Source organism: Panthera tigris, chromosome C1 (genome assembly GCF_018350195.1).
Source record: "Panthera tigris isolate Pti1 chromosome C1, P.tigris_Pti1_mat1.1, whole genome shotgun sequence".
Lineage (NCBI taxonomy): Eukaryota > Metazoa > Chordata > Mammalia > Carnivora > Felidae > Panthera > Panthera tigris.
In genome coordinates, this window is record NC_056667.1 from 14,195,963 (window position 1) to 14,202,778 (window position 6,816).

Here is a 6,816-nt window from a genome sequence, read left to right on the forward strand (position 1 = left end):
TCAGTTTGGGTTTGTCTGGTGTTTCCTCACGATTAGATTCAGGTTTTGCAGTGTCGGCAGAGACACGATGTGTTCTTTTCAGTGCATGATATCAGGAGGCACACAATGTCTGTGTGTCTTAACAGTGAACTGTGGTTTCACGGTGTAAGTGGTGCTTGCCTGGTTTCTCCACTGTAAATTTATTATTTTTCTTCGTAGTAATAAATTGTGAGGAGAAAATTTTGAGACCGTAAATATCCTGTTCCTTATCAAGCCATCATTAGTTTTTAGCATCCATTGGTGATTTTCAGAATTCGTTATTCCTTATGACTTGATGTCACTACGAGGAAGACCTTTCCCTTCCCCCCAATTTATTTGTTCATTTATTTCTATCATTATGGACTCACGGGTCCTCATTTTATGAAATTGATTATAATCCACGATTGTCAATATTTGCCCCAGATTTGTGTATTAGGAGCTCTCCAAGCTGGCACCAGTTTTCTTTTGACAAACCCATTCAGTTCTTTAAGGACAAGATAGTCCGGACCATTCCAGTATTTTCTTTACCCCAGGCTCTGAATCTGGCCATTTCTCCAAGGACCTCTAGTTCTTTTTAGGGGAGACAGGAACCAAGATCGACAGGTGTGCACATTGCTGTCCGTGTGCCATTGTTCCTGGGCCTTTCAGTGGAGCTAGGAAATAGGGGTGTGTGTGAACCTTGAGTTCATCCTGATAACTGAAGTCCAAAAGCTAGGGTTTTGTCTGGCCTTACCCCATCCCATTTTGTAACTCTCTCATCTAACGGTGAGAAACCTGGCTTTAGGGATGTAATTTCTTTCTTTCTTTTTTTTTTTTTTTAGTGTGTGTTTATTTTTGAGAGAGAGACAGAGACAGAGCACGATCAGGGGAGGGGCAGAGAGAGGGAGACACAGAATCCGAAGCAGGCTTCAGGCTCCGAGCTGTCATCAGAGCCTGACCAGGGCTCGAACTCACGGACCGTGAGATCATGACTTGAGCCAAAGTCAGACACTTAACCGACTGAGCCACCCAGGCGCCCCTAAGGATTTAATTTCTAAAAAGCAGTATTAATTATCAATGAGATCTACTTGGCTTCTGTGTATGCGTGTGTATAGATGTGTGGAAACACGCAGTGATTCTTTGAGAGAGGGTCAGACTGAGAGTGCTGTCTGGGCTCTTGGCATGTCCTCTCTCCTTACCTTCTACCTTTTCTGCCGTCTCCTTCTCTGGATGCGATCAAGACCCCGAGTACATTTTTCTTACCGTAACATTTATGTAACAGTTTTATCCCTACTAGTTTTCAGTTAGGTACTTGAGTTTAATGTTTCATATATTTTCAAAACCCCTAAATTAACTTGCTCTGTCAGTGGGTGGCCCTGCCTGACCATTTGTATGGGTCAGTGACTTTCAATTGGAAGAAGGGCTTCCCCAGATGCTTACGATAGGGCATCCTGTGTTCTCTTCTGAGCTGCTTCCCTGGGTCAGACTTTCGTGAGAAAGTCACTCGATCTCTCTGGGCCTCATTGTAAGATGGTTGTAATGATCCCTTCCTGCCACACTGTACAAATGTGGGGTCATGCACCCTGTTATTTTGGAGAAAGGTGAAACAGCCAGCTAAATATTATTTTATGATATAATCAACTATGTGCCAAATTATGATCAAATGAAATCATCTTCCCATTTATGTATTTATTTTTTTAAGTTTATTTTGAGACAGACAGTGCACGTTGCAGAGGGGCGGAGAGAGAGAGAATACCAAGCAGAGCCCAATGTGGGGCTCGAACTCACAAAACCCTGAGATCTTGACCTGAGCCGAAACCAAGAGTCCGATGCTTAACCAGCTGAGCCACCCAGGCGCCCCTCCCTTCCCATTTAAAATGGAGGGATATCACTCGTGATATCACACGACAGACTCGTCTACCACAGAAATAAAGCAAAGGCCCACCGCTGTTCCAGACTTTACTTCCCCTTCTCTCTGTGGTGGACTTCATGGATAAAACTCTCATTCTTGTTTTACCAGGAAAAGGTCCCCTGTCAAGGAGTGTAAGGTAATTACAGAGCCTTCCTTGATCCATTTAGATACCAGGAGGTGAACGTTAGAACATGGCGGTCAGGGGCGCCTGGGTGGCTCAGTTGGTTAAGTGTCCGACTTCAGCTCAGGTCATGATCTCTCAGTTCATGAGTTCGAGCCCCCCCGTCAGGCTCTGTGCTGACAGCTCGGAGCCTGGAGCCTGCTTTGGATTCTGTGTCTCCCTCTCTTTCTCTCTGCCCCTCCCCTGCTCATGCTCTGTCTCTCAATAATAAATGTTAAAAAAAAAAAAAAAAAAAAAAAAAAAAAGAACATGTCAGTCAGTAGCCACATCCCTCAGGGTTTCTCGACTCTTCTCCTTGGACCCCAAAAATGAGCCTTAAACTTTTTTGGCCTGAAACTGATCTGTAAAGCCTTATTCAGTCAAGGCAGGGGAGTCTTGGGGATTTCTTTTACCTTATCAGAATCTCTGTAAGACTTTTGGTGGCCTCTCAGCCTCCAGCCTCACCCCCTCCCCCCCAGTTAATTTTTTTTTTTTTTTTTAATTTTAGAATCTTAAGCAGGCTCCACACTCAGCACAGAGCACAGCATGGGCCTTGATCCTGTGACCCTGGGATCATGACCTGAACTGAAATCAAGAATCAGAGGTTCAACTGACTCAACCACCTGGGTGCCCCTGTGTTTTGTTTTTTAAAGATTTTTAAAGATTTTATTTTTAAGTAATCTCTACCCCCAGCATGGGACTCAAACTTACAACCCCGAGATCAACAGTTGCACGCTCTACAACTGAGCCAGCCAGGCACCAGCCCCCCCACCACTCCACCATTTTTAAGTGTTTTAGGCACATTATTTCAGTTCAGAAATTTCCAGTGGCTCCCCACTAATGCACAGAATATTGGTCCAAATTTCTTAGCCTAGCATTCAAGGCCCTCCACCAACCAACTCCTATCTCTGCTCCTACTATATGCCCACTGCCCCCTCCATGAAGTAAGTTAAAGTCTAAGGGCAAGAGCTCTGGAGCCATACTTTTGGGGTTTGGATTCCAATTCTGACACTTCTTTGCTCTGGGGCCCTGGAAGTTACATAACTCTGTGTGTGCCTCACTTTCCTTATCTGTAAATGGGGATGATGATAATACCCTCAAAAGGTTATTATGAGAATTAATTCATAAATCTATGAATTCATTAACATAAGAAAAGCTTTTTGAACGGTGCCTGGTATCTGGTAATGTTGGACAATATTATTATTTCCCCCCTTTAATCTGTTCTCCACGTGGCAGTCAGTGTTAAAACACAAATTGGATTATGTCAGTCATCTGCTCAAAACCTTCCAATGGCTTTTCATCCCATTTGGAGAGAAAGCCAAAGTCAATACAGTGGATGCCAAAGACTCTCTTGGCCGTCCCGGTACCTGTCTGACCACCGTCTCCCTCGCTCCTCTGCCCTAGTCATTCTGTCCTTTCTGTGCCTGAACACACTGGCACGTTCCTACCTCAGGGCCTTTGTACTTGCTGTCCTCTGCTCATGGTCTCTGACCACTCTTCTCCCAGGGACCCGCAAAGCTCACACCCTAATCTCCTAGTCTTTACTCGATGTCTCATGCTCAGTGAGATCTTCCCTGACCACTCAGGTCTGTCTTTTTTTTTTCTTTCAATGTTTATTTATTAATTTTGAAAGAGAGAGGGTGTGTGTGCAAGCGGAAAAGGGGCAGAGAGAGAGAATCCCATGCAGGCTCTGTGCTGTAAGCGAAGAGCCTGACGTGGGACTTGCTCCCACAAACCTTGAGATCATGACCTGAGCCAAAATCAAGGGTTGGACACTTAACTGACTGAGCCACCCAGGTGCCCCCATTCAGGCCTTTTTTTTTTTTTTCTAAACTGTTTATTTATTTATTTTTGATAGAGAGAGAGAGAGAGAGAAAGAGTGAGAGAGAGAGAGAGAGAGAGAGAGAGAGATGTGCCCGTGCACCAGTGGACAGAGACAGGACAGAGAGAGAGGGAGACAGAGGATCCTAAGCAGGCAGAGAGCCTGATGCGGGGCTTGAACTTACGAACCATGAGATCATGACCCGAGCCAAAGTCAGACCACTGAGCCACTCAGGCACACACACACACCCCCATTTGGGTTTTTCTTTTATATTATTATTATTTTTTTTTAACACTTATTCATTTTTTTGAGAGACAGAGAGCAAGTGGGGAAGGGGCAGAGAGAGACACACATACACAGAATCCGAAGCAGGCTCCAGGCTCTGAGCCATTAGCACAGAGCCCAACGCGGGGCTTGAACTCACAAACTATGAAATTGTGACTTGAGCCAAAGCTGGCCACTTAACCAACGGAGCCACCCAGGCCCTACACACACCCTAACCCACTGCTCTGCTTTATTTTTCTGGCACTTCCTACAGTCTGTCTGTATCTTTACCTACAATGTTTGTTGGTTGTCTCCTCCCACTAGAATGTAAGCTCCCTGAGGGCAGAGATTTGAATTTGTTTGTTTTCTTGCTGTATCCTCAGCACGTGAATGGAGCTGGCACAAGGTGGGCGATCAATAAATATTTGCTGAGTGAGTGACTAATAGTATATTAACTCTCTTTCAATCAAACTAGTTATTTATTCCTGAAACACATTTTCCCTGGGGTGACAAATGCAGCCACGCTTCATCTCACAAAAGCCAAATGTATCCATTTGGTGGTGGCTGTATGGAGGCGCTGTGTTAAGAAGGATTCTGAGGTTCTATCTGGGCCAATCTGGAAGGTGTTATGTTACTATTGTATACTGTGGAGGTGAGGGCCACACATTTGTCAAACGCAAACCCCTTTTCCTGGCTTTTTCTTTCTTAGTGTGGACTGCTTTCTTGACTTGCTCAAGTTTTACTCCTACCTCAAGCCCCTGTTCAAATCCTACCTTCTCCAGCAAGCCTTTCCTAGGCATGTCAGCCCCCTGGGACTTTGCTCTGCTGTTTCTCATTGTTGTTGTGTCTGTCGTTGTCTCTTACGGGGCAGGCATTACGCCTTCTGTCCCTAGTACCTGTCGCTGTGCTGTACGTTTAGTAAGTGGCCAATGAAATACGTTGTTTCCATCAAGATTTTTGTAGGGCGCCTGGGTGGCTCAGTCGCGTAACTGTCTGACTCTTGGTTTCAGTTCAAGACATGATCTCAAGGTTCGTGGGTTTGAGCCCCACATCAGTCTCTGTGCTGACAGCTCAGAGCCTGGAGCCTGCTTGGGATTCTCTGTCTCCCTCTCTCGCTGCCCTTCCCCTGCTCAACCTCTCTCTCTCTCTCAAAATAAATAAACATTAAAAAGAAAATGGCTTTTTTGGGAGGTAAATAATATACTTCTGCAAGTTAGCTTAAGAGTGTAAGATACTCGAGAAACTCAAAAGACAGGTGCCTATCAACAATGTGCAAGGCAGTAACCAAGCCCTTAGCTTCTTCAGTAGCCAGAATTCTCTAGAATTCCACTTCGACCGTGATTCAGCTGCCTAGCATGGGTCCCTGTGCCTTAAGGTTCAGACTCCTCAGAGAGGATGTGACTGGCCCAGCCTGGGTCCACCCTGTTCTGGCCAGGAGGGCAGATTCAGGGGGAATGAACTTGGCTGCTAGGGAACTGTGTTTGTTTGATATAGTTGGAGGCCTAACCCTAACCCTAACCCCAGTGGAGGAGCTGGACAGACACTCACCCAGATGATACTCTTTTGTGTCTCCTTTTTCTCCCCCAATTCCCAGGTTCCTAAGAGAGGGGATTTTTTTCAATGAATTCATCTGGAGCCTGAAAACCTGAAGAAAAAAAGCTGTTCTGTGGGATATTAAATCCACACAGAAGGACCAACTCTTGAGGAGGGAGAAGAGCTCTCCTCTCTGTGGATACACGTGGCCCCTGGGAGCTAGGAAGTGGAAGGAATGTCAGAAAACAGCAGACAGGGGACACGGCCAAGGAATTGACTTGCCCATTGTGGCTCACCGCCACGGAAACCTTGTTTACTGTGTTTACCGTGGATGGGCAGCAGGGTGAGGGATTGAGGCACATGCCCCTTTTCTGACCACCCAGCTCTGGTGCCGCCACACGGAGGCGGGCGGGTGGGAGGGAGGGAGGCTGGGTAGAAAGCAAACAAGTGTGGGGGGGGTGGGGGGCAAGGGGGTGGTTGGGGACAGCCCCTGGCCCCCCATCCCTGGCAGAATGTTCACTGTTACAGCTGAGTTCACAGTCATGACCATCATGCTGTGCTGCCTCCCCGGAGGGGAGAAGGGACAACCACTGGGATCAGGTGGACTTGCGTTGAAATTTCTGCTCCCAAATTCCCGGAATTCAGTTCTCATCTCTGACCCTCTTCTCTCCCCCGACCTCCCCCATTCTCGGCACTTGATCCCTCGTTTTGATTCTCGGCCTCCCACCCTGCCTACGGAGGGTAGTTCAAATTTGGATTCCGTGGAGGCCAAGGGCCCTCCCCTGGGCCTTGTCCTGCTTTTTCTGAGCCCAAGATGGGGCTCAGAGCCTTCCTGAGCCTCCACGGACAGGAGGAGGATGAGGAGGCAGGAGGACACAGCCCAGGGGATGGGCTCAGAGTCAGAATACCTGATTCTGCTCCCGCACCTGCTGCTGACTCACTGGGCAGACTTCGGCAAGTCCTTTTCCTCCAGGGGAGAGGGTGGTACAATGTTAGCAGCCACCACTTCCTAAGGGGGAGCACCCGCCAGGCTCTGTGCATCATGTGCGTGGCCCCCGGTAAGCCTGTGGTTGGGTACTGTGAAGATTCCTATTTCACAGATGATGAAACTGAGGCTCACGAAGTGCA